This window comes from Danio aesculapii, chromosome 9, assembly GCF_903798145.1.
Source record: "Danio aesculapii chromosome 9, fDanAes4.1, whole genome shotgun sequence".
In the NCBI taxonomy this organism is placed as follows: domain Eukaryota; kingdom Metazoa; phylum Chordata; class Actinopteri; order Cypriniformes; family Danionidae; genus Danio; species Danio aesculapii.
In genome coordinates this window covers 15,541,246-15,568,869 of record NC_079443.1, presented here as the reverse complement: position 1 = coordinate 15,568,869, position 27,624 = coordinate 15,541,246, and the positions used below count along the sequence as shown (strand labels likewise).

The 27,624-nt window shown below is 38.3% G+C and overlaps 1 protein-coding gene across 2 annotated transcripts in view; it reads left to right on the top strand.

Annotated features, from left to right (window-relative positions):
• enox1 (ecto-NOX disulfide-thiol exchanger 1) overlaps positions 1-27,624 on the top strand; it is a 260,625-nt gene that overhangs the window by 50,083 nt on the left and 182,918 nt on the right. For both annotated transcript variants that reach the window (XM_056465012.1, XM_056465013.1), the window contains exon 2: positions 25,854-25,965. The gene's annotated coding sequence lies outside the window, so the exon portion shown is untranslated. The remainder of the gene's footprint in view (positions 1-25,853; positions 25,966-27,624) is intronic.

Sequence of the window (27,624 nt, the reverse complement as noted above, 5' to 3'; positions counted from 1 at the left end):
TCTTAAAGGCATCTAGAACTCTGAACTCACTCAAGTAAAGACAGGTGAACATGTCGGTAATTTACTCAAAACATACACAGTAAAAGAAGGTTTCAGGTTAACCTTTATTGATCAGAGCGGGCTGCAAGAATTAATTTGACTTCTGCGTATTGATCAACAAACGCTGAAACTGAAGCTCCTGAAGGCTTTTAATTGTTTGAATCTATTTTTCTTTCAAGCAGAGGTCACTTGCTCTGTTTAAACATATCATAATGGAGATCCGAATGAGATTGCATGACCCTAAAATGATTACAGGGCTACATTTGCATGAAACTAATCAGAAAACATATATGCCGTCGGCCTTAGCATAGGTATACTTGTTAACGAGATAGGGGTCTCTTGGGGTAGACAGATCGATTAGCTATTGATTGGAAGCAGTCAATCCTTGTGCTAAATATATGTCATCTGCGGTTGGCTGGTGATTCTTCAATTTGGCCGATGTCTGAGGGGATCTATGATACCAGATATGCAAGCCAACGTTGCGCTGTATGCCTTGGAATGAAAACATGCCCATCTGGCATTATTTTTTTCCTTTAAATTAGATCAGGCTAATGCTATCGTCATTGTTTGTGAAACATTTCGTGGGTAGAACAACACAAGCTTTCAATGTGAGCACGAGAAAAGAGAGCTAGCTTTGTACACCAATAATACGGTTAAAAAGAAAAAAAAAGTTCACGCTTGCTAATTCAGTAAGAAATAGTGCACTTTTTTTGATCATAACACCATTGCACAATATTCTGTCTGCAAAACAAATTTTTTATTACAAAAAAATGTGCCAAATAAATGCATATGCATCGCTTGAAGTTTCTATGCTGCTGGATTAAATCCTGCTCTGAAGAAGGAGCTAATTAAGTTCCTTTAACTAAAATCGTTTCCAGGTCCTAGGCAAAGAGACATGGATGTTTTATGTTTATATTATCACAATATAATACAATTACCGTACAACAGTAATTACCAGTTTTTACATTACTGTGAGGGTAGGTTTAGGGTTGGGGTGGATGTAGGCGCTAATAAAATACAATTTAAGGTGCAAATGTAATAAATAATATGAATAATACTCAGTATACAGTTGAAGTCAGAATTTTAGCCCCCCTTAGATTTTTTTTTCTTTTTTAAATATTTACCAAATGATGGTTAACAGAGCAAGGAAATTTTCACAGTATGTCTGATAATATTTTTTCTTTTGGGGAAAGTCTTATTAGTTTTAATATAAAAGCAGTTTCAATTTTTTAAAAACCATTTTAAGGTCAAAATTATTAGCCCCTTTAAGCAAAATATACAATAACTTGCCTAATTACCCCCTCCTGCCTAGTTAACCTGATTAACCTAGTTAAGCCTTTAAATGTCACCTTAAGCTGTAAAGAAGTGCCTTGAAAAACATCTAGTCAAATATTATGAAATGTCATAATGGCAAAGATAAAATAAGTCAGTTATTAGAAATGAGTTATTAAAACTATTGTGTTTAGAAATGTGTTGAAAAAATCTTCTCTCCGTTAAACAGAAATTGGGGGAAAAAATAAACAGCGGGGCTGATCATTCAGGGGGGCTAATAATTCTTAATTCAACTGTAGTTACTGTTTTTGCATTACTGTAAAGGTTGGGGTAAACGTAGATAAAATACAATTACTGGGTATATTAATAAATAATATAAATAATTCTTGGTTAGTTTCAGCCACAGCTATGTCCCTTCTAACAAGAACCTAGGTCCTAGTGGTGTAATCACAACAAAAACTGCGTAATTTCACTAATAGTTCTTGAAACTTTGAAAATGTTCCTCTGGTGAAAAAGCCCCTAATAATGGAACTTGATGGTCTACTAATGCTACAAGAGGCATTGTTGTCTAGTCATAACTTTTAAACAATAAAAATTGGGGGTTTAATGACAGTGTCATGTAGCATGTGTCGTCATAAAATTTTATTTGACCTTAACTGCCAATCAAAATGCAGGATTGTATGATGCATTTTCTTTTAGACAGCTCCATTTTTACTATTTTTTCTTTTCCCGTTACACAAATTTTGCATTTGTATTTTTATGTTTGCATTATGTCTTATGCCAGGCATACACAACGAAATTTTTGCTATACGATCTTGCACATGAATTTTCCAGCCTGATCTCACGAAAAAATGTAAATATTTTAAGTTTTTTTAGTTAAGTGGCTAATTTGTACAAATTCGTTCAGTCATACAAAATTGTATGATTTTAAAAAGGAGGCGTGGCACCTAACCCCACCCCTAAACCCAACCGTCATTGGGGGATGAGCAAATCATACGAATTAGATCGTACAATGTCATATGAATTAGCCACTAAATCATGAAGTTACAAATTGCCGTGAGATTGTGTTGGCATTTTCCACATCGGGAGAAATCCTTGATGCTCAATATTAAACATTTATGAGAAAGCGAGAGAGAGAGCAAGAGAGAGAGGAAGAGTGTGAATCTGAAACAATGAACAATGTTTTCCTCTGTCCATGTTTTTGGTGACGAATTACATGTGGTTGCTTCGGAATTTGCCAGGCTATAAATGTGTTTCATATATTGCTCGGTGCAAACAATTTTCACATTAACGTACGATGTGTGTGCACATATAGTCAAGCCTGAGATTACTCATACCCCTGGAGTATGATCTGTATGATCCTTCAACAATCAGAATTCTCTTTGTAAATGCCTGCCTTTACATGCAGTATAAGGAGACGATTTTAATAAATGCTCTTATGGGTTGTATCCAGGGAAAGTGACAAATGAGTATAAGTTTGTGGACAGGTTGGGTTTGGCATAGTTGGTTGTTAGCATTGGCCTTTTTTGGATGTCTGCAGTGCTTTTTAATTAATTAATCTCCATAAATAAAACGTGTATCTGAGTTACAGCCGTGTTTTGCAGCTTGTCATCCTCTGAGAAAACAGTTGATGGTCACCTAGTAATCTACATACACCCACCCCCGGGCCGTGGTTAAATTGTCAAGCATTGACTGGTCCACGGTGATAAAAAGGTTGGGGACCTTTGCTTGAATGTACATGATAAAAGAACCATAGTTATGTCAACAAAACAGCACAAAAAGTGAAGTATTTCCGGTTATTCACTGTATGTATTAAGGACGCTTACTGTCAACCAGGCTACATTTTTACAATTTTTTTATCATTAAAATGATGGTTGTTTTTTACAGTGCAGCAAAATGTACCCAGAGCAACATCTTTTAGTTTTTGAGGAAATATAGGCAGAGTCATGTATTTCCAATGAGTTTGATTTACAGAAATGCTTTAACATCAGTCAAAAGTGATGCAGTTTACCAGGGTGACTGATCTGGTGAAAGACCGGTACAGCCTTGTCGGAAATGATGTTAACCAGAATACGGCTAGTGAGCCGCTGATTCCTGTTAGCTGAAGGTGATTGATCATGACAAAGGCTTCATCCCTGCATCACGTCCCTCTTAGATGCACTGCGAGAGGAAGTCAGCCCTGCCACAAGAGGTGCTCATTAGAGGTGGTGTCTCTGTTCATGGACATCATGATGAATGGAGGACACAGCACCTCCGGCTGACGGCTGTTTATCTGCGAGCGCTTCCTCTGCCCTGAGCCTGCCATCACAAGGCTCTTCTGCTATTTCACAAGTCTATTCAGTTCACATCCTCAGCCAAGCAGACTGGCTAGACTGCAGTTTGAAAAAGGCACAGATTATTCATCAAAACAGCACAAAATATAGTGGCTGGCTGATTCATAATCAGTCCTGTTGTTCAGTACAAACATCACCATGTAGAATAATAAGAGCTGTTTTTTTCTATCTTATTGTAATCACAGATCTCACTTAGTGTTGGTAGATTTGTTCATTTTTATGCACTGATTTATAATGGAATAATTCCAACAGTTAGAAAAAACAACAAGCTGAAGGAAATTGAAATTAAGGCAATACACAATATTGTTGTTGAGTATTGCCATACTAATTTCAATTATTGAAAAAAGATCATTTCGAAAAAGATTGTTAACCCAAGAAAAAGATTGTTACCGCAAGAAAAAGATCGTTACTGCAAGAAAAAGCTCGTTAACACAAGAAAAAGATTGTTACCGCAAGAAAAAGATCGTTACCGCAAGAAAAATATTGTTAACGCAAGAAAAAGATTGTTACCGCAAGAAAAAGATCCTTACCGCAAGAAATATATTGCCAACGCAAGAAAAACATTGTTACCGCAAGAAAAAGATCGTTACCGCAAGAAAAATATTGTTAACACAAGAAAAAGATTGTTACCGCAAGAAAAAGATTGTTACCGCAAGAAAAATATTGTTAACGCAAGAAAAAGATTGTTACCGCAAGAAAAAGATCCTTACCGCAAGAAAAATATTGCCAACGCAAGAAAAACATTGTTACCGCAAGAAAAAGATCGTTACCGCAAGAAAAATATTGTTAACACAAGAAAAAGATTGTTACCGCAAGAAAAAGATCCTTACCGCAAGAAAAATATTGCTAACGCAAGAAAAACAATGTTAACGCAAGAAAAACATTGTTCACACAAGAAAAACATTGTTAACGCAAGAAAAAGATCATTAGCACAAGAAAAAGATTGTTAACGCAAGAAAAACAATGTTAACGCAAGAAAAGATTGTCAACGCAAGAAAAAGACTGTTAACGCAAGAAAAAGATTGTTAACGCAAGAAAAACGTTGTTAGCGCAAGAAAAAGATCGTTAACGAAAAAAAAAGATTGTTAACGCAAGAAAAAGATTGTTGATGCAAGAAAAAGATTGCTAACATACGAAAAAGAATACAATATAATACAATCACATGGCAGCAACTCAATGCATTTAGGCATGTAGACATTGTCAAGACAATCTGCTGCAGTTCAAACCGAGCATCAGAATGGGAAAGAAAGGTGATTTAGGTGACTTTGAACGTGGCATGGTTGTTGGTGTCAGACAGGCTGGTCTGAGTATTTCAGAAACTGCTGATCTACTGGCATTTTCAAGCACAACCATCTCTAGGGTTTACAGAGAATGATCAGAAAATGAGAAAATATCTAGTGAGCGGCAGTTCTGTGGGCGCAAATGCCTTTTTGATGCCAGAAATTAGAGAAGAACGGCCAGACTGATTCCAGCGGATAGAAAGGCAACAGTAACTCAAATAACCTTGTTACAACCGAGGTATGCTGAACGCATAACATGTCAAACCACACCGAGTGCCACGCTTGTCAGCTAAGAACAGGAAACTGAGGCTACAATTCGCACAGGCTCACCAAAATTGGATAATCGAAGATTGGAAAAACGTTGCCTGGTCTGATGAGTCTCGATTTCTGTTGCGACATTCAGATGGTAGGGTCAGAATAGGGCATCAACAACATGAAAGCATAGTTCCATCCTGCCTTGTATCAACAGTTCAGGCTGCTGGTGGTGGTGTAGTGGTGTGGGGGATATTTTCTTGGCACACTTTGGGCCCATTAGTACCAATTGAGGATCGTGTCAATGCCACAGCCTACCTGAGTACTGTTGCTGACCATGTCCATCCCTTTTTGACCATTCCTTTTCTGATTTTATTAAATTTAATTTAGGCTAAAAATCACAGTAAAAATGCAGAAATTTTAGAATTTAAACCACTATGAATAAGTGAAAACCTTAGCAGATATTCCGACAGTTATTGGCTATTGTCATTTTCTTATAGCAGAACAGCACCTATTGTTTATACTATGTTATACAATTCTATACTATACTATACTATACTATACAATACTATACTATACTATACTATACTATACTATACTATACTATACTATACTATACTATACTTTGCTGTGCTATATACTATACTATACTATACTATACTATACTATACTATACTATACTATACTATACTTTGCTGTGCTATACTATACTATACTATACTATACTATACTATACTATACTATACTATACTATACTATACTATACTATACTATACTATACTATACTGTACTATACCTTGGAGGCAGTTATAAACATAATTGTACATTTCTACTACAGCGACGAAATTGCACTCAGTGTTGCTGGCAATGCTACGACGTTACTGCTCTGGGGTCTGTAAAATGTTCTTACATCAGCTGCTCTCAACACTTTCTCTGTACCACTTACAATCCCATAATATACTGAGTGGGCATTTAGGCTCAACTTCCTAATGAATGAACTCAAAATGCTCGCTACGCTGCACTCACAACATGCCAGTGGAAATGCACTGTAAGGCCTCATCTGATTGGTCAGATTTGGATAAACAACCTATAAATGTAACTTGCAAATGCTTGGCAAATAAATTATATTTAACACAGTTCTCTTGCATATACACATCTCTTGAATTTACTATTATCACAATAATGATAATTTTTTGATATACAGGATGGACAACCAACCAACCAGTCAAAACTAGATACTGCTTCAAATTTTCAAAGAGGTTTATAACTTTGTATGGATTTTTATGACAATATATATTATTTATATATATATATATATATATATATATATATATATATATATATATATATATATATATATATATATATATATATATATATATATATATATATATATTAGCATGCTATGTTATACATTTTTATCTGTAATAACCCTGCAGGCACAGGATGTCAACATGACGTCATACTGAAGTTGTACCACCACATACCCCGACGTCATCGGGACATTGGATTTTGTTTGGAAATGAAAATCGGGTTGACGCCAGAACCCAACATCAGGCCAACGTCAATGTCCAATGTCCAACCTAAATTTAACTTAAAATCAACAAAATATGAACGTCTAATCATGTTACACCTTGACGTTGTGTGGACATTACCACTATGACATCTATCAGACGTCGGATAATGATCACTTTCCAACACAACTTTAAATCAACCAAATATCAACGTAATTTGACGTCATCATTGAAAATCTAATTAACGTTGTCCTAGAGGCTGGCTAGACATTGAATTTTGGTCACCTGACATCATGACCTAAATCTAACCTAATTAACGTCTTATGATGTTGTGTGCCAAAGGTTTGAAATACTTTAATAAATCAAAACGCAAAACAAATGGTTGGCTGCAGCACCTTACAGTTGACTATAACCAGAGTAAAAGCAAAAGAAACATAGCATGTTTCAGTTATCACTCCTCCTTTTATCCTTCTGTGGGACGGTTGTTGCTAGAAGGAATACATCTGCGGCCATAAGGTAATAAAAATATTTGTATTATTTATTAAATTATCCATTAATTGTATTTTATTAATGTCTACCCCCACCCCAACCCTAAACCTAACCCTCACAGTAATGTAAAAACAGTAATTAAATCAATTATTATTCATATTATTTATTAAATTACACATTAAATTGAAATTTATAAATGCCTACTCCAACCGTGAACCCAACCCTCACAGTAAAATAATAGTTATTGTTGTACACTGTCACAAAAATTAGACTATATTGACGTGTGTATATCCCTATAGCTATACCCCATCTGAACTCGAGACTTTTGGGATGCACAGGTGATGCTCACCAGCGATTGTGTCACTGGCCTTGCTCCATTCCCACTTCCAAAATGTTTTGATTTTTGTGTTCTTCTGTACAGATATTTGAAATCGTACTTTATATACTTGTATTTCTGTTCTTTACAGTGTCAATCTTGAATTATTTTTGTGTTTTTCTTTTTTCTTATTTCTTTTTTTCCTCAAAAAGTCAATCTGTTCCCATGACTCTGAGCCACGACCCTCCCACTCATGATACAGTCATTAATCCTTGAAGGCTGTTTTTATTATTTGAGCCAGGAATCGAACTCAGGTCACCGTGAGCACCTCTGCACTATATGTTGACGCACTCAACCACTACGCTGTTGGCAATGACTATATTTTGTAATAAGCATTGTTTACTTCAATGTCTTTGCACTTGAATTCATTTGTGTTTATGAATTTTCATGCAGTCACGACTAAAGTATGCACCTCTCATCCCCCCCAAAAAGTCCTCCAGCTAATGAGCCGCTCCCTTCAGAGTCAGAGAGCACCCACTGCTCTCCACCATATGCACAGCCACGCTTCGCAGTTTTCGCTCATCTAGCTGTGGGTTATCTGACCACGACTGATCTACCATATGCGTATTTTTGGCAAACTCATCCCCACACTCCGTCAACACTCGCTTTTGCTTCAACAGCAGTATTTTCTGATTTACTTTCCATGACACGCGGAACTCGTCTGTCCTACATTTTGCCACTCATCACATTCGTTTCAGCTCTTCTCTGTTGCTGCACTTGCAAATTCGAGCCAGGATGTGCTACTTTCCGCTCCTTTGCAGGGGTGCTGGAAGCAGGTGGGAGATTTTTGGCCTGCATAAATAGAGCTTCATCGACTGAGATTTCAAATATATTGTTATCTTGTGTGCACAGTGCATGTCTGGTGTACACCATATAATTCTCTTCCAGCATTTGAATTAACCCTTTATAGGAAACTTGTTGAAATTCTTATTGGAAAAATGCTGGAGTGTTGTTATGGGTTGTTAAAAGACTTTTGAAATTTTATAACATTTATTCATTTTCCTTTGGCTTAGTAACTGATTATTAGGGGTCACCACAGTGGAATGAACCTGCAACTATTCCAGCATATGTTTTACGCAACAGATGCCCTTCCAGCTGCAACCCAGTGGGAAACACCCATACACACTCTTACATTCACACACACACTCATCCACTACGGCCAATTTTGTTTACCCAATTCACCTATAGCGCATGTCTCTGGACTCTGCGGGAAACTGGAGTCCATGGATGAAACCCACCCCAACATGGGGAGAACATGCAACTCCACACAGAAATGCCAACAGGCCCAGCCGGGACTCAAACCAACAACCTTCTTGCTGTGAGGGGTCGGTGCTAACCACTGAGCCACCGTGTCGCCCCTTTATTTTATTTTATTTTATTTTATTTTATTTTATTTTATTTTATTTTATTTTATTTTATTTTATTTTATTTTATTTTATTTTATTTTATTTTATTTTATTTTATTTTATTTTATTTTATTTTATTTTATAACAGGGCGTAGTAATAAAGCAATATAATTCAAGAATTCCATAACCCTTAAATCTCTATAAACCCTAGCTTTCCCATTTTAATAAAGAAATATAGGACCAGTATAATCCAGTGCAATAGCACAAACACAAGGAAACAACAGTTTATTTACATAAAGGAGACAGAAATAGACCAGAGAGAAGGCTACATAAATTGGATACGACAGATTACATTCTGGTCATATGCACACAAAAAATGAGCAAGAGTACATCATGCAGAAAAGTAACTGCAGAGGAAAAAAAGGGAACAGGCTGTTTCGACTCAGCATTGTAGTTTAGCCAGTGGCAGTAAGCCATTTATTTTTGTGGAAAACATCTAATTTCATATTTTTATTGTTGATAAACAAGTAATTTGAGCTGCTTGTATTTCATTTACAGCCAATACAGCTGACAATGCAGCTGTATCCACTTTTAATTGTTCAAATGAAATACATTGTGTTTATAATTTAACAATAAATTAACAATACAACTCAAATACATTTAAATATATTATTTCCAATCTGTCAATAATTACCAGTCATACAAAGAAATGCTCATAATCAGTCCCTCCAGGATATATATACGACCCAATGTCGAGGTCTAGAAGTAATAAAAATAATGACATATATATATAATAATTACTTTTGTTTGTGGTATATATAAATACCAATGTATATATATACCACAAACAAAAGTAATTATTATATATATATATATGTCATTATTTTTATTACTTATAAACCCTGACATTGGGTTTTGTAGCATAAAATAACACTTAATTTCAATCTTTCATATGTAACTAAATTATTATATTAATTATATAATTATTATATTATATTATATTATATTATATTATATTATATTATATTATATTATATTATATTATATTATATTATATTATATTATATTATATTATTAATTATATTATTAATTAAACTCATTAGCGTATTATGCTAACATAATGAAACAAATAAAACTAACAAAGTAATTTGAAAGTGCCCACAAGTTTCTTTTACAAGAATCTTTCTTTTTTTCTTAGCTTGTAGATATTTGTCAACTTTAGAGCATTCCCACAAAGTGCTTGAACCTATAAACATAGTGCAAACAAAGCATGATATTAACAGCATGTCAACAGTACATCATGAAAAATGCATCCAAATTCATAAATCATATGCAAGTAATCCATCTCCACATTATTGTTATCGGATACTGTACGTTAACAAAATCTTGTGTCTTGGGCGATGTCGGCAATATGGCATCGTAAGATGTCTATAGTGAAACATTGTGATGGACATTGTCATCCTTGTCGTAGATGGTGGTAAATTATTTATTCATGAATAATTAATTAATTCATAACAAATTATTTATTTGTAGCCTACCGTTTCAACTACCTGACCCGCATGGTCTTTGTTTTACCCATAACCAAATCAAGGGGGTTAAACACAAATGACTACCTGTCAATCTCTTTTTCTGTGGGATTCTGGCAAGAATAGGCAGAGTGATCTATGTCGTTATAATGGCGTCCACAAACTTGGTTGGTAAAAAAACAGGAACCAACCAACAGTATCTGAGGTTTTTGCTAAAAAGTACAAGTGTGAAAGCGAAAGATAGAAGCAGTGTACTGACGCTGTGACACATTACCTGATAGATTCAAAAGGCCGAAGAGTTGTTAGATAGAGACAAGATTAATTAAATATCACAATTAATAACTATAGTGAGACGCGATCCAGCGGTACATCCTTAATAAACTGTCCCACGTGCACTGCTCTCTGGGTTTTTGTGCTCAAAGCACCCGCTGACTGCTGGAGCTCAGAAGTGCACATTCGCTGCAGAGTGTGTTTGTGTGTGTGGTCACATGATATGCGTTTTCAGTGGTGTAGTGTGGCAGAGATCTTTTCAGAAATGCTAGATGAAACACCAGTGTGGACGTGGGTCGTTTTCATTCTAAAATGCCATTTTAAAACTAAGACATATTAGTGTAAACGGGGCCTAAGTGTGTATTTTTCACAAGCGGGTTGCTGTTGCGACGGGGGATTGGAATGCTGGCTCAGCATCGTGATGTCTATTGACCATCGGCGATGGACAATGCCATCGTCTATCGAGCCAATCCTACTTGTGTCCATATATCTGTATAAATTGTGTCTGCCAGCTCAGAAAATCTGCGGCATTTCAGAAAAAAATGCGAGACTTTTGTGGCGTTTGCTTGATTTTGTGATAAATTCAGAGATAGCAAAATCCTGGAGGGACTGCATAATTATAACCATATTATGATCCAATTGAATCATGAATCACTTATTTGCTTGGCTTGTTGTTCAAGTTTGTAGATTTCTGTTGGTCTCAAATGATACGTCTGCTCTCTCCTGGGCTTTCTGGCCTGTAAATCTGATGTCATGTACTGATGTCTGGATCCCACCCTGACTGCACCCTAAACCTTCTGTGGGTTATGCAGGCCTGTTTCTAGTCAGGATTGGGTGTGCTCTGCTTACAGCTGACCCAGATATCAAAACACATCTGTGAGAAAACAGAACAGACATGACCGAACTGTAGCCACCTGCATTGTCCCAGCAGCGCTACAGCTTTCTAAGCTTCAGGATCTCTTCCTTTATGAAGATCAATATTACTCAAGGTCATTGGAGAAATATTAAACATTTCCGTTTGAAAGCTTTTCTGAAAGCTCTTATGCATGGCTGGAGTAAACATACTGTAATAATGTCTTCTGTGTTGTACTGTATATGCACTGTAAAAAATCAGGGTTCTATTCATTCACAATTCATTCATGTTGTCCCAACACAAATCAATGAATTTAGGTGATTTGAACATAAAACAGTTAAAAATCTCCAAAATTGTGTTGTCTCAGATCATTTTAAATAAGTAGATTGAAATAATCTAGAATTGGATAAGTCTAGAAGTGAGGGTGCTTTTAGGAAAACACAAATTAAATCAAGTCATACTGGCCAACTGTTTTTTATACTATTCCTTTATATATATATATATATATATATATATATATATATATATATATATATATATATATATATATATATATATATATATATATATATATATATACAGTTACATGCAGTTGAAGTCAGAATTATTAGCCCCCCTGAAATATTAGCCCCCCTGTTTACTTTTTCCCCAATTTCTATTTAACGGAGAGAAGATTTTTTTTCAACACATTTCTAAACATAATAGTTTTAATAACTCATTTCTAATAACTGATTTATTTTATCTTTGCTATGATGACAGTAAATAATATTTGACTAGATATTTTTCAAGACACTTCTATACAGCTTAAAATGACATTTATAAACTTAACTAGGTTAATTAGGTTAACTAGGCAGGTTAGGGTAATTAGGCAAGTTATTGTATAACGATGGTTTGTTCTGTAGACTATCAAAAATATATAGCTCAAAGGGGCTAATAATTTAGACCTTAAAATGGTTTTTAAAAAAATTTAAAACTGCTTTTATTCTAGCCAAAATAAAACAAATAAGACTTTCTCCAGAAAAAAAATATTATCGGACATACTGTGAAAATGTCCTTGCTCTGTTAAACATCATTTGGGAAATTAAAAAAAAAAGAAAAATTCAATGTACATATAATTATTTTTTTGTCAACATGATTTCCTTAAAAAAAAATTTTTTTTCATACTGATCCATCTTAGGCATTTGATCTTAAGCACCACATCAATATTTTTGTCAATATTAAATGACTATAAAAAAAAAAACACTGTTAATCACAATAGAGTACTTTAGTATTTACTGTTGATGCCTTTTACATTTACAAGTCACTTGTCAAAAATGACCAGCCTGCCAAGAACAAAAAATAACAGAGTCAACAACGTCATTCCATTCACATCATCGTCAAAAGATAATCGTAATAACGAATTTATTGAACAATATAAAACAACATTATGTAGCTTGGCAGGTTTATTTTGTCCTGTTATACCTAACAATAAACCATCCTGCAGAAGTCAACCTGCAGTTTCAACCGGTAATGTTTGCTGGAAGTGTGGATTCGAGACACATTTTAGATGCATCTTGGATGGTGTTTGTGAGTTTTGTACAATGTGCATTAGTCAGTCTTCTGCCCGAGGCTGATATGATGGTCTCTGTGAGGAAGCTGATGATGGAGATATTGATGAAGCACTTATGAGAGACAGGGAGAGAGCGAAAGTGTCAGGTGTGTGACTCTGGTGGCCACCGGAGAGGAGAAGCAATAAAAGTGGATTAGCGCTGGATTAGCTGATCGTCACTTCACTCGCCATCTTCGCCCTCTCCACACACTTAAATACATTCCTGTAGGGAAAACACACAAGCATGCAATCTACCACAAATAGCGGAGACCTTATAGTTTAATGGCATTAAATGGTTGTCAAATATATACAGTGGGGAAAAATAAGTATTCAACACAATACCATTTTTCTAAGAAAATATATTTCTAAAGGTGCCGTTACCTTGAAATTTTCTCCAGATGTTGGTAACAACCAAAGAAATTCATGTATGCAAAGAAAACAAATCTAATTAATTTACAAATGAAATTATGTGTAATAAAAAGAAATGACACAGGAAACAGTATTGAACACATGAAGAAAGGAAGCTGTAGAAAGACAGTGAAAGCCCAGACAGCAGCTGAAATCTCTCAGTAGTTATTTAGCAGTCCTCTGTCCTTCATCATAGTAAATGAATCTACATTAGTAGGATGATGAAGATAAAACCAGAGTATACATTTCAGCTAGACAATGATCCAAAACACTGCCAAGGAAACTCTTAAACTCTTTCAATCAAGCTGTAGAATGGCCTAGCCAAGCAGTGGCGCAGTAGGTAGTGCTGTCGCCTCACAGCAAGATGGTCGCTGGTTCGAACCTCGGCTGGGTCAGTTGGCGTTTCTGTGTGGAGTTTGCATGTTCTCCCTGCGTTCGTGTGGGTACTCCGGTTTCCCCCACAGTCCAAAGACACGTGGTACAGGTGAATTGGGTGTGTATGAGTGTGAATGTGTGTGTGTGGATGTTTCCCAGAGATGGGTTGCAGCTGGAAGGGCATCTGCTGCGTAAAACAAATGCTGGATAAGTTGGTGGTTCATTCCGCTATGGCAACCCCAGATTAATAAAGGGACTAAGCTGACAAGAAAATGAATAATGAATGTATGAAGTCTGTAAAAAACATTACACCTGAGCAATGCTTGACTTCATATGAGAGGCGTCTTTAAGCTGGCATCACCAAAAAAGCCTTTATATGAAGTATTAAATACATTTCAGTTGTTCAGTACTTTCTCCCTGTGTCATTTCATTGTTATTAAACATAACAATTTCTTCAGATCATTTTGTTTTGTTATTTTTATGTTTGTATTGTTTGGGTTTTTCAATTCCATGTCAACAGTTTCTTTAGAATGGTTTTCCCAGAAATAAAAACATGAAGTGTTCAATACTTTTTTCCCCACTGCAATTTCAATGTACTGTAGCTAGACATATGAAATGCGTATTTTACCTAAGGTGTCTAAAAAGTTCTACTGTTTATACAATGCTCCTGAGTTAACTAATTAAACATTCAGCAGTTTGACATACTTATCTGAGTTTTCAATTAATTGTAGCAAATAAAACTTGACAAATTAGTCAATTATTTAATAACCTAAAGCGTAATATTTATTTGTGTTCCAAATTTTGCACTCAGCTTTTTAATGATTTTCCAGTTACAAAAATGTCAATTTAAATGTAAGCTGTTTCTATAGTGTAATAATAACTATTATTTTATTTTATTATTTAACACAGCACATAGTAATAATGCACTACCAGATGTCGCCCACATTTTATTTTATTTTTTTTAATTTTTTTATTTAATTTATTCTGTTAATTCATTAAGTAATTAATTTAGCACAGCACATAGTAATAATGCACTACCAGATGAGGCCTATACTTATTTTATTTACAGAACTTCATCTTTATTTAATTTAATGAAAATGTAATTTATAATGTTTTAATTTTAGTTACCAATACCCAAATTGGTCAAGATAAATGATTATTATTATTGCTTTTTTATTTAAACATTTAAATAGAATTATGAAAAAGTATACGGACACACACACGCACACACGCACGCACGCACGCACGCACACACACACACTTAGATCACTTAGATTTAATTAAAGGATTAATTAATTACAATACAAACAAATGATAAAAAAAGGAAATTAATAATTAAAAATGATTTAACAATGTACACTACCTGGCAAAAGTCTTGTCGTCGAGTTGTAAGAACAACAAAAAATAAGCTGACTTCTAGTTGATCATTTGGAAAAGTGGCAGAAGGTAGATTTTTTCTGATGAATCATCTGTTGAACTGCTGCCCAATCATCACAAATACTGCAGAAGTACTACAGTAATACTGGCCAGCCCAGTCATCAGACATGAACATTATTGAGCATGTCTTGGGTAAGATGAAGGAGGATGTATTGAAGATAAATCTAAAGAATCGTGATGAACTCTGGGAGTCCTGCAAGAACGCTTTCTTTGCCATTCCAGATGACTTTATTAATAAGTTATTTGAGTCATTGCAGAGATGTATGGATGCAGTCCTCCAAGCTCATGGGAGTCATACAAAATATTCATTCTTTTTCCACTGCACCATGACCTTATATTCTATATTCCGCATTATTCCTGTAAAGTAACAAGAATTTTGTCTAAGCAAAGTCTGACCGTAATGTCCTAATTAAATAATTAAAAATCTATAGCGTAAAAAATAAAGCGTAATCTAGAGGCCTTTACCTTTTATATAAGCCACTTCTGATACCAAATGATCAACTAGAAGTCAAGTTATTATTTGTTTTCTTAAAACTTGGTCAGATAGTGTAGAAAAAATCTGTGTAAATAAAACAGTTTAATAACACATTATTACAAGACTTTTAATTCCTTTAAAAAAAAAAAAAAAGTTGATTAAAAGAGTGAAGTAATAGTGTAAGAATTACCATCTGGATACGTCAGAGGACTCTAGTAGTGTGCAGGTGATGAATGGGTCACTGCTGCTATTGCACTGTGCTAAACCTGTGGTGATTTACGGAGGCTATTAAAGGCTGAGATGGTCACTATAAGGCCACTTCATCTTGTTGAAATATAGGAGGAGAGTGAGAGATAGGGACACCAAATGCAGAAAAACCCTGACCACTGAAAGCATGTGGCGGCAGGCGATGAGGGAGGACTATAAGCAGAGGTAAAGGTACAATGTGCTCCAGCTAAAGGCTGATGTTATCACTTTTTTCACCATTTGGATTGTATCTTGTGTGAATTCATGTATTTCTGCTATTTACAGGACACTACACTTACATTTATTGTCATTTAGAGTTTTTTTTGGTTGAGGTTGACAATGATGTTTCTCAGAATAGTTGATTTGTTTATTTGTTGTGATTGAAAAATCAGGGTTATTTCATTTAAATGTTGGTTTATTAAACCTAATGTGCTGTTGGGTATGTTTTCATCCACTCTGGGGTAATTTTGAGTTTTAATTTGGTCACAACTTTCTCTGTGTTTCAGTAAATGGAATGATTTTTGGTGTCAAATCTTATTTTGACACATAATTTGGGAAAATGCTTTGAAATTTTTCAAAAACTCAACAATACACTCAAATTAACTACCCTTCGTTATGTTTGTGGCTGATTTTGCCCCATTGACTTACATTATAAGGACATTTTTGATTTCTAAACCATGACAGCATATAATCATGCATCTTGATTGTTGGTAATTTTCTCCCGTTGGGAAGAGGGCAATTTTGTCAGTTTTACTGTTGATGACTTGCAATCAAAAATGTAGGGAACATAACAAAAGAGTAATCAAGGGAGTGTATTTCTAGGTTTTTAAATGCATTTTCCCAAGTTGTGTGTCAAAATAAGATTTTCCACCAAAAATAATTCCATTTGCTGAAACAGAGAATGTTGTGGCCAAATTAAAACTCAAACATAACCCTAGAGAGGATGAAAAGATCCCACACATCACACAGTCAATTTGAACAAAACACAAGGGTTAAAACATTGGTAACTAAACATTATGTTGACTAAAAATGAATATAAACATGAAAAGTCTGACAACATGGTGCTTAAAAGTGCTTAAAAGACAACATTTTTATTTATTTTTTGATTTGGAAGAAAATTAATCATCATTTTGGTGATTCTGCTTTATTTACATTTTATATACATTTATCAACTTGGATATTTTGTATTCTTTATTTACTTATTTTTTAATTCCTAAATTCTGTGATTTTGTCTTGTCACTGTCATTTTGTTACACTGTGGAAGTCACGGAAACAAATTCAACGTAAGTTTAAACATACCTGGCAATAAAGCTCTTTCTGATTCTGATTTAATTTAATAAAAATGATATAATAGATTTAGTTAAGCAAGTATAGATAAACAATACTGTAATACTGTCTATACTGTAAATGAACTGTTATTGCAAGGAAATAGTTAAATATTGCAAAAAAATTTAATAAATAATAACAATAATAATAATAATAATAATTAATTAATTATATATATATATATATATATATATATATATATATATATATATATATATATATATATATATATATATATATAATCAGGTCAGAACAGTTGTACTTCTCAAACATTATACCTGTCACGGATTGGCCAGGCTCTTCCACCAGCATCACGCAACGATCACCGTCACCTGAGTTTTAACCACGCACAGCTGCACCCAATCACTTCCATTCACTATATAAGCACACACCTCACTTCAGTCAGTGTCCGGTCTCGTTCCAACGAAGCGGACTCCTAGAGAGTACCTCCTGGTAGTCACTAGCACATTGATTTCATATCCTGAACTTACCTGATCTCTGTTTTGTTCCAGTCTGTCCAGTGTTCCCGGTGTCCTGTCCGTATTGAGTGTCTTCAGTCTGTCTTCCCCACAAGCCCTCTGGTGTGTGCATTCGGTCTCCCTCAGTGTCTGTCATCCATCCTGATCCGAAGAAGGAATACCATCTCAACAATACTACAATCACATCCCCTCTGTTATCCTCGTATGCTCCTCTGCTGTAATAAACATCCTTCATTATATACTCACCTAACTTGTCCGTCTGCTTCCCTAACAGAAGACCGGACCAAACAGTTTACAGCATGAGCACTCCCGATCCCATTCAGGAGTTGGTGGACTCCCTGAAGAGAGTGTTAATGCCAGCTACTCCACTTCCCGAAGCACCACCAGCACCGAGCACTTCTTCACCGTCCACCCCACTCATCCAGTCCCATGGCTCGACCAGCGCCCTACTCTGGCGGGGCGGAGGAGTGCAATGGCTTTCTATTACAATGTTCCCTGATATTCACAATGCAACCAGAATTATACCCCACAGATCGGTCCAAAATTGCATTCATCATCTCCCTTCTCTCTGGGTCGGCTCTCCGGTGGGCTGAGACCATCTGGCAGCAAGCTGGGCCGGTAACCAATTCCATTCAAAGCTTTACCACATATTTCAAGGATGTCTTTGGTCGTGCAGATGGAGAAGTAGCAGCCGGAGAGCAATTATATCATCTTAAGCAGGGAGCCATGTCCACCCAGGACTATGCGCTCCGATTTCGTACTCTGGCTGCTGCTAGTGGATGGAATGAGCGATCTCTCCTAACCACCTACCGGCTCGGCTTGGAGCCCAACCTGAGGTTACAGCTGGCAGCTCTCGACGATACCATGGGGTTGGAAAAATTCATCCAACAGTCTCTTCGATGTTCAGATCGTCTGAAGGTCTACCAGCATGATCTCCCATCCATCTCACAAGCACTCCTTCGTCCGCCAGAGCCAGTCGTCCCTCCAGAATCAGAACCTATGATCATCGAATCTGGTAGACTTACGATTACTGAGCGACAGAGGAGGCTGACCCGGGGTCTGTGTATGTACTGTGGTGCCGAAGGACATGTCAGGCTGGACTGTCCCATTCGTCCAGTACGTTCATTGGTGAGTGTATTCAGTTCTCCAGTTGAGAAAATGCACCCTCTCACCACCAATGTTCAGTTAACTGCCCATTCTGTCTCTATTTCAGTCACGGCCCTCATCGACTCCGGGTCAGCCGGAAATTTCATCTCGCACGCCCTCTGTCGCCGCCTCCAGCTCCACACCGAAGCCTCGACGCACGTCTACCAGATTCAACCTATAACCACCGATATCCATTCCCAGGCACGTATCCATCGTAAATGTGAACCCGTAACCCTCAGAGTAGGGTTACTTCATAAAGAAGAAATTCAATTTCTGGTTCTGGAGGGAGCATCAATGGACATCATCCTAGGGCGCCCGTGGCTGGTGAAGCATGATCCCATCCTCTCTTGGGGCACTGGAGAAATCAAAAGATGGGGTAAAGAATGCGTCTCCAGCTGTTTTCCTGACCTACCCTTGCAGATCCAGAGACCCATAAATGTCTACGTCACGTCCGTCGAAAGTCCAGTTGAGAAACAATCCATTCAGATCCCGAAGATCTACTCCTCATACGAGGACGTATTTTGCCCCAAGAGAGCTTCCCAGCTACCTCCACATCGGCCATGGGACTGCGCCATTGACCTGCTTCCTGATGCTCCTATGCCCAGAGGTAGGATCTACCCGTTGTCCCTTCCAGAAACTAAGGCCATGGAGGAGTACATTCAGGAGGCTCTGAGTCAGGGGTATATTCGCCAGTCCACGTCACCCGCTGCCTCAAGCTTCTTCTTCGTGGCCAAGAAGGATGGAGGGCTGCGGCCATGTATAGATTACCGAGTTCTGAACCAAGGCACCATCAAGTTCAGGTATCCACTTCCTCTCGTCCCTGCGGCCCTAGAACAACTCCGATCTGCCCGAATATTCACTAAGTTGGACCTCCGCAGCGCATACAACCTGGTACGAATACGCGAGGGGGACGAATGGAAGACGGCGTTTGTGACCCCTACTGGGCACTACGAATACCTGGTCATGCCCTATGGTCTGGTCAACGCCCCCTCCGTATTCCAGAACTTCATCCACGAAGTCCTCCGGGAGTTCCTCCATATCTCCGTCATCGTCTACATTGATGATATCCTGATTTACTCCCGGAGTGAGGCCGAACATCGCCACCACGTTGCGGAGGTCCTACAAACCTTAAGGAAACACAAATTGTATCTCAAAGCTGAGAAGTGTTCATTTCATTTACCATCTGTTCAGTTCCTCGGATACATCATTGATCGACAAGGGGTTCGCATGGACGAGGGGAAGGTCACTTCCGTCATCTCCTGGCCTGAACCGAAAACCATTAAAGAACTCCAACGATTCCTAGGGTTTGCCAATTTCTATCGACGTTTTATCCACAACTACAGTCTTATCACCGCTCCGCTCACCAACCTCCTAAAGAATCAACCCAAAACGCTATCCTGGCCACCCGAAGCGGCCGCAGCCTTCCAAAGCCTCAAGAAGTCCTTCACGCAGGCTCCACTCCTGACTCACCCCAATCCCGACTTACCTTTCGTGGTCGAAGTGGATGCATCGACCACCGGAGTGGGAGCCATCTTGTCCCAGCTCCATGGGAATCCCTCACTACTCCATCCATGCGCCTACTTCTCCCGTAAGCTCAGCCCGGCGGAAAAGAACTATGACATCGGGAACCGTGAACTTCTAGCCATCAAGCTTGCCCTGGAGGAGTGGCGACACTGGTTGGAGGGAGCTAAACATCCATTCCAGGTGATTACTGACCATAAAAACTTACAATACCTGAAAGAGGCGAAAAGACTCTGTCCTCGTCAAGCCCGGTGGTCCTTATTCTTCTCCAGATTTCAATTCTCCATCTCATATCGACCAGGATCCAAAAACATCCGGGCGGATGCACTCTCCAGAATCCATGACCAACAGGAAACAAGTGAGACCCCGGCCAACATCCTCCCAGATCAGATCACTGTCTGTCCCATCACCTGGTCTGCTCCAACAGTTGTCGCCATCCCAGAGTCCAGAACTCCGCCGGGCTGTCCCCCCAATCGACGCTTCATCCCTGAAAATCAACGGGTAGATCTCATTCACTCCAGTCATACCTCTCTGGGCACAGGGCATCCCGGGGCCAACAACACCCTCTCGCTGCTATCCCAACGCTTCTGGTGGCCGAACATGGCGAGGGATGTGAGGAGATACATCCAAGGCTGTAGAGAATGTGCCATGTCAAAAAGTCCTCGTCATCTACCTGCAGGAAAACTCCATCCCTTGCCCATCCCAAACCGCCCCTGGTCACACCTAGGAGTTGACTTCATGACAGACCTCCCATCGTCTGAAGGTAATACTTGCATATTAGTCATTGTAGATCGATTTTCCAAATTCTGTCGTCTGATTCCTCTGAAGGGTCTACCCACAGCCCTAGAAACCGCTGAAAACCTATTTAACCATGTCTTTCGATGTTTTGGGCTACCTGAAGACATAGTCTCGGACCGAGGACCCCAATTCATCTCCAGACTATGGAAAGCCTTTTTTAGACTCCTAGGTGTGACCGTCAGCCTCTCGTCTGGCTATCACCCACAGACCAACGGCCAGACTGAGAGGAAAATTCAAGAAGTGGGGCGGTTCCTCAGGACCTTCTGTCACGGTCATCAGAACTCCTGGAGCCAGTTTCTGGGCTGGGCGGAATACGCCCAGAATTCCCTGCGGCAACCTACCACCGGACTTACGCCATTCCAGTGTATTCTGGGCTTCCAACCTCCACTCTTTCCCTGGGATGGCGAACCTTCTGACGTCCCCGCAGTGGATTACTGGTTCCGGGAGAGCGAGAGGGTCTGGGACGATGCTCATCACCATCTCCAGAGGGCAGTTCGCCGAGCCAAGGAGGTGTCAGACAAGAAGAGGATTCCTGGACCTGCCTATGCTCCAGGGCAGAAAGTTTGGCTCTCCACCAGAGACATCCGCTTGCGACTGCCCTCCCGAAAACTTAGTCCCAGATTTGTTGGTCCCTTCACCATCCTGGAACAGGTCAACCCAGTCACCTATAAGTTACAGCTACCACCACAATACAGAATTCACCCCACATTCCACGTGTCACTCCTCAAACCCTTTCACGACCCTCTGATTCCCTCCACAGAGCCTGGCCATGAAGAGGAACCCCCGCTCCCACTGATTTCAGAAGAAGGGTCCATATACAAGGTCACGGACATTCTACGGTCCCGACGTCGTGGTGGTCAGCTGGAATACCTCGTAGACTGGGAAGGATATGGTCCAGAAGAGAGGTCTTGGGTCCCCAGATCCGATATATTAGATCCCGCACTCATGGAGGAGTTCCACTCCAATCACCCCGAGTTCCCAGCACCTCGTGGACGAGGTAGACCACCACGGCGTCGGCGGTCTAGGCCCTCAGGAGCGGGCCCTGGGGAGGGGGGTAATGTCACGGATTGGCCAGGCTCTTCCACCAGCATCACGCAACGATCACCGTCACCTGAGTTTTAACCACGCACAGCTGCACCCAATCACTTCCATTCACTATATAAGCACACACCTCACTTCAGTCAGTGTCCGGTCTCGTTCCAACGAAGCGGACTCCTAGAGAGTACCTCCTGGTAGTCACTAGCACATTGATTTCATATCCTGAACTTACCTGATCTCTGTTTTGTTCCAGTCTGTCCAGTGTTCCCGGTGTCCTGTCCGTATTGAGTGTCTTCAGTCTGTCTTCCCCACAAGCCCTCTGGTGTGTGCATTCGGTCTCCCTCAGTGTCTGTCATCCATCCTGATCCGAAGAAGGAATACCATCTCAACAATACTACAATCACATCCCCTCTGTTATCCTCGTATGCTCCTCTGCTGTAATAAACATCCTTCATTATATACTCACCTAACTTGTCCGTCTGCTTCCCTAACAATACCAACATAAAATGATTGCTGGTATAATATTGAAACTTATTAACATTATTTACATTTACATTGTAACATTTTTACTTCAATTTTGAGGTTTTTGTCGTATAGATTGCAACAATTTTCCTCATCATTTCACGTAATGTGCACATCTGAGATATTTCCATCTGCTATATGCCAAGAACTTCAAGATGTGTATATTCTGCATATTTCAGAAATGAATTAATACATTGATATAGTTTTTCTATTTATATTTTTTATATATAAATAAAATGTTCAATCAGCATTACTTGAGATTTACTTTCAGTAACAGATCTTGAACCCATCCTAATGGACAGACAAATTTGAAAAAGTCATGATCTAAAGCTTGCAAAGTTACAAAAGATTTTAAACATTAATTAGTAAGTGCAATCCCTCTTTTTTTACATAAAATCTACGAAATATTGGCAAACATATCAATATTTTTGAATAAAAACACTGTAAATGTGTCTGGAGTGAAGTAATACCATGCTACTTTTCAGTGTAGTGTTTTTTTTTTTTTTTTAATTACAACATGCTGAGCCTTACCGCCATTTGATTGGATGACAATTGTCCACTCTCATGGACTGCAGGCTTTAAATTAGATGAAATGCTCAGGAACCACAAAATCATGTGATGTTGACATGTGATCTCCATTGTAATGGGCACAGGGTTCGAAGGGCTAGATTAACCTCACAGCTCAATATCATTATCAATATATACTTGTCAGTACATATTATACATATATACATATTGTCAGAAAAGTGCCTTATTTGTACAAATTCATACTCTTACATTCAAAGGATTTTTAAAATAGTTTATAATCATTTGATTCATGCCATGGCAATGCAGCTCATTCAGTTGGCATAAAGGCTTGTATGGGCATGAATATGATTTCCATGATTCAACTGTCTTGGCAGGATCTAGGAGTGCTATAAAGCCCTATAAGACATCCCAGAACAGTGACCACATCCAAACCAGGATAAGAGAACAGGGCAGAGAGAAGAGAACAGGACAGAGAGAAGAGAGAGAGAGAGACAGAGAGAGAGAGAGAGAGAGAGAGAGAGAGAGAGAGAGAGAGAGAGAGAGAGAGAGAGGAGAGAGAGAGAGAGAGAGAGAGAGAGAGAGAGAGAGAGAGAGAGAGAGAGAGAGAGAGAGAGAGAGAGAGAGAGAGAGAGAGATGTTTTGAGAGGATTTCACATAGCAACACAAAAGCCCAAGGCTGTTCTGTGTGTCTGTGTAAGTGAGATAGGATGTTTGGATGCTCGCTCTGTTCCCTGTCTCACTGTGTTTGGGTAAGTGTGTGTGTGTGTGTGTGACACAAAGAGAGAGAGTTTTTGTTGTGGGTTGCAGTTTGTCACATACTCTCAAGAAGTTGCATTCTCCTTCAGACAGTTACCAGAAAGTTTTTTTTTTTCTTAAAGCGGCAGTGTGTCATTTCCTTGGCTTGCCACTAGAGCTGCTCAATTATGGGGAAAAAATCATAATCACAATAATTGTGGTTATAATTGTAATCACGATTATTAAAACGATTATCAGTAAGCCATATGTCCAGAACGGTATAGTATATAGCATATATACTCATTCATTCATTTTCTTTACGGCTTAGTCCCTTTATTAATGCAGGGTCGCCACAGCGGAAAGAACCGCCAACTTATCCAGCACATTTTGTACGCAGCGGATGCCCTTCCACCCGCAACCCGTCTCTGGGAAACATCCACACACACTCATTCACACTCATACACTACGGACAATTTAGCCTACCCAATTCACCTGTACCACATGGACTGTTTGGACTGTGGGGGATACCGGAGCACGCAGGGAGAACATGCAAACTCCACAAAGAAACACCAACTGACCCAGCCGAGGCTCGAACCAGCGACCTTCTTGCTGTGAGGCGACAGCACTACCTACTGCGCCACTGCGTCGCCTTCCCATTAATTGTATTTTATTAAGCTGATAACTTAATAAAATCAGCTGATAACCACTGATAAATCTCATTCAATCGAGTGATAACATTCTAAACGGGTGTGTCAGTGACAAAATACAATTGACAATTTGTTTTCTGTAAGCATAGTTAACAAATCCTGCTTTATTTTCTTGTAATTTGTAGATACAATTTTTTTTGTGGTCACCAAAGTGACATTGTTATTACGACATCATTTTAACTTATAAGTAGGACTGTTACAGAAAGACTTGAACACAGCATATGTGCTATATTTGGATTGGTTTTTGTCATCTGTCTTGTTTCCCATTGGTTAGTTTGTGCCATGTGACCTGTATTGGTTGATATTTATAGACCTTATATTACCTTTGTCCTTGTCGAGTGTTCGTATGGCAACAATGTAAACTGTAGTTGAGTTTAGTTTTATTTAATTAGTTCTTTGTGGTTTAATACTCATTTTCATTGCTTTACAACTGTTTTGTTGCTATGGCAACAACATATTTAAAATATCCATTTCTCATTTTAACTAGCAAAAGTGATAGCAGTCTTAAGAAATTTGTTCAAACCAGGCTCATTCTGAATACGTACCCCAATATACATTTCTGGACAGCACCAAATACGTCCCAGGAGCTATGTTTTTTTTGTAGTTTTTGTTTTCGCAAATCCACAAGAGGCCGCTGCGTACGTCTTTCAGATCTTAAATTTCTCTTGCAAGTGCCATTTGCGCCTGCTGTTCTCATGTAAACTCACCAGAGGCCGTTGTGGACTGAATGACTGACTGACTGATCGACTGACCCACCCTCCTCCTTCCCTAAACCCAAACGTTAGTGATTATAAAAGCACCGACTGACCAGCGTCCACCCACTTCCCTAAACCTAACCTCGGTTTCAAAAGCAATAAAAAAAGAAAAGCCCTCGTGGCCGCCTGATTTTTACCATGTTTTTTAGATTTTACCACATTCTCACCCTATTATTCACTTGTTTATTTAATTTTTTGGTATTTGTTTTTGTCTTACAGGCTTTTTGGAACTGTTGTTTGCAGTTAACTCCGTTGCACGTCACAAGTCAGCTGACATCTGCGGCGAGCTACTGGACAAACTGGTAACAGTGGGAAAGCCGCCCATACAAAGGTAAGCGGTCAGCTGTTAAGCGTGAAAAGGGACCTCATACCACCCTGTATCGTTCAACTTAAATAATTGATTTTTTGAACATTTAGGATTTTAGAAGGATCATATGACACTGAAGAGTCAAATGAATTTCTTGTTTTATCCTAATATTTCGCAATATTGATATTTTACTCAAATTGTGATACAATAAACTGGTGAACATAGAGAATTTTCAATATTTTATCAATCTTACTGCATTGTTTACATCTTACAGTATACTAATGATTTGATACAATGTTTTCATTTTGTTGTCTTTATCCTATCCAAAACAAAAGGCTCATAGTCAACAGATTTATTTTCTGTAATTTAGATGAAGAAATAATGGAAATGTGTGCTACATTGCATGTTTACCCCGCAATTTCTTCTTTCTCATCCACAATCTGATTCCGATCTAAAGGCAGACAGGCTCGCATTTTCCCTGTCAAAACCGATGAACTATGAGCCGCATAATGGGTGAACTCAGAGGTCGCTTACAAGTCGCTTTCTGATTAGTTTCGCATATGAGCCTTCAGTGAGAAAAAAAACCCTGACTTCAGCAAAATCTGTGTATATCTAAACTCTAGCAACCCGCATGATGTCATCAGACTGTGAGAACACTGAATATCAAAGTCTTCTTCGCTTTTTTGGTGATGTTGACAGTTTATTACCAATGACAAGAACCATTTACTCTGCACACTTAATCGCTTGCATATTTCCCAGCATCCTGTGAGCTGAAATGTCACTCTGAAGTGAATAAATTCTGGGTAAATCTTTAGTTAAAGAGGGTGTTCATGAGACTGTCATGGCACCTTTATAGTCATGCTTATGACAACAATGTTATTATCTCAGTTATGTCAATTTAAATGCAAAGGTTACATTGTTTGAGATGTTTTTGTTATGACAACTTGGAATTACTGAGACAACAAAACTTGTCATAAATCTGTCATAAACATGATTGTCCTGAGGCCATTATAAATGTGTTATGAATGTTTTTCTGATAATTTTTTTTTTAGTAGAACAAAAATGTATATTCCTTCAAATTTCTCAGTAAATGTGTCAATACTATATGTGACAAATCATTTTATAACAGCATCATTGATATTTACAACCTAGGCTCAGTCTGAAAATGTACCTCTATATACATTTCTGGAGAGCGCCAAATACGTACCTGGAGCTACGTGTTTTGCAGTTTTTGTTTTCGCAAATGCACCAGAGACCGATGTGTACGCTTTTTTATGATCTCAAATTTCTCTTGCTGAGTGCCATTCGCACGTGTTGTTCTCACGTAAATCCACCAGAGGCCGCTGTCACTTTGACTGACTAAATGACTGACTGACTGACCGATCCCAACCAATAGTGTTTTCAAAAGCACCGATTGACCCATCCACCCACTTTTCTAAACCCAACCGACAGTTTTCAAAAGCATTCCAGAAAAAGAAAAGCCCTCGCCTGATTTTTACCACGTTTTCATATTTTACCACATTTTCACCCTGTTATTCACTTGTTTATTGTATTTTTTGGCTTCTGTTTTTGTCTTACCCACTTTCTGGAAGCATTCTTTACTGGACTCAAACCCCGTCATCGTGGTCAATTCCTCTCTGCGTCTCAAGTCCACCGACGTACATGACGAGCTAACTGGAAAAA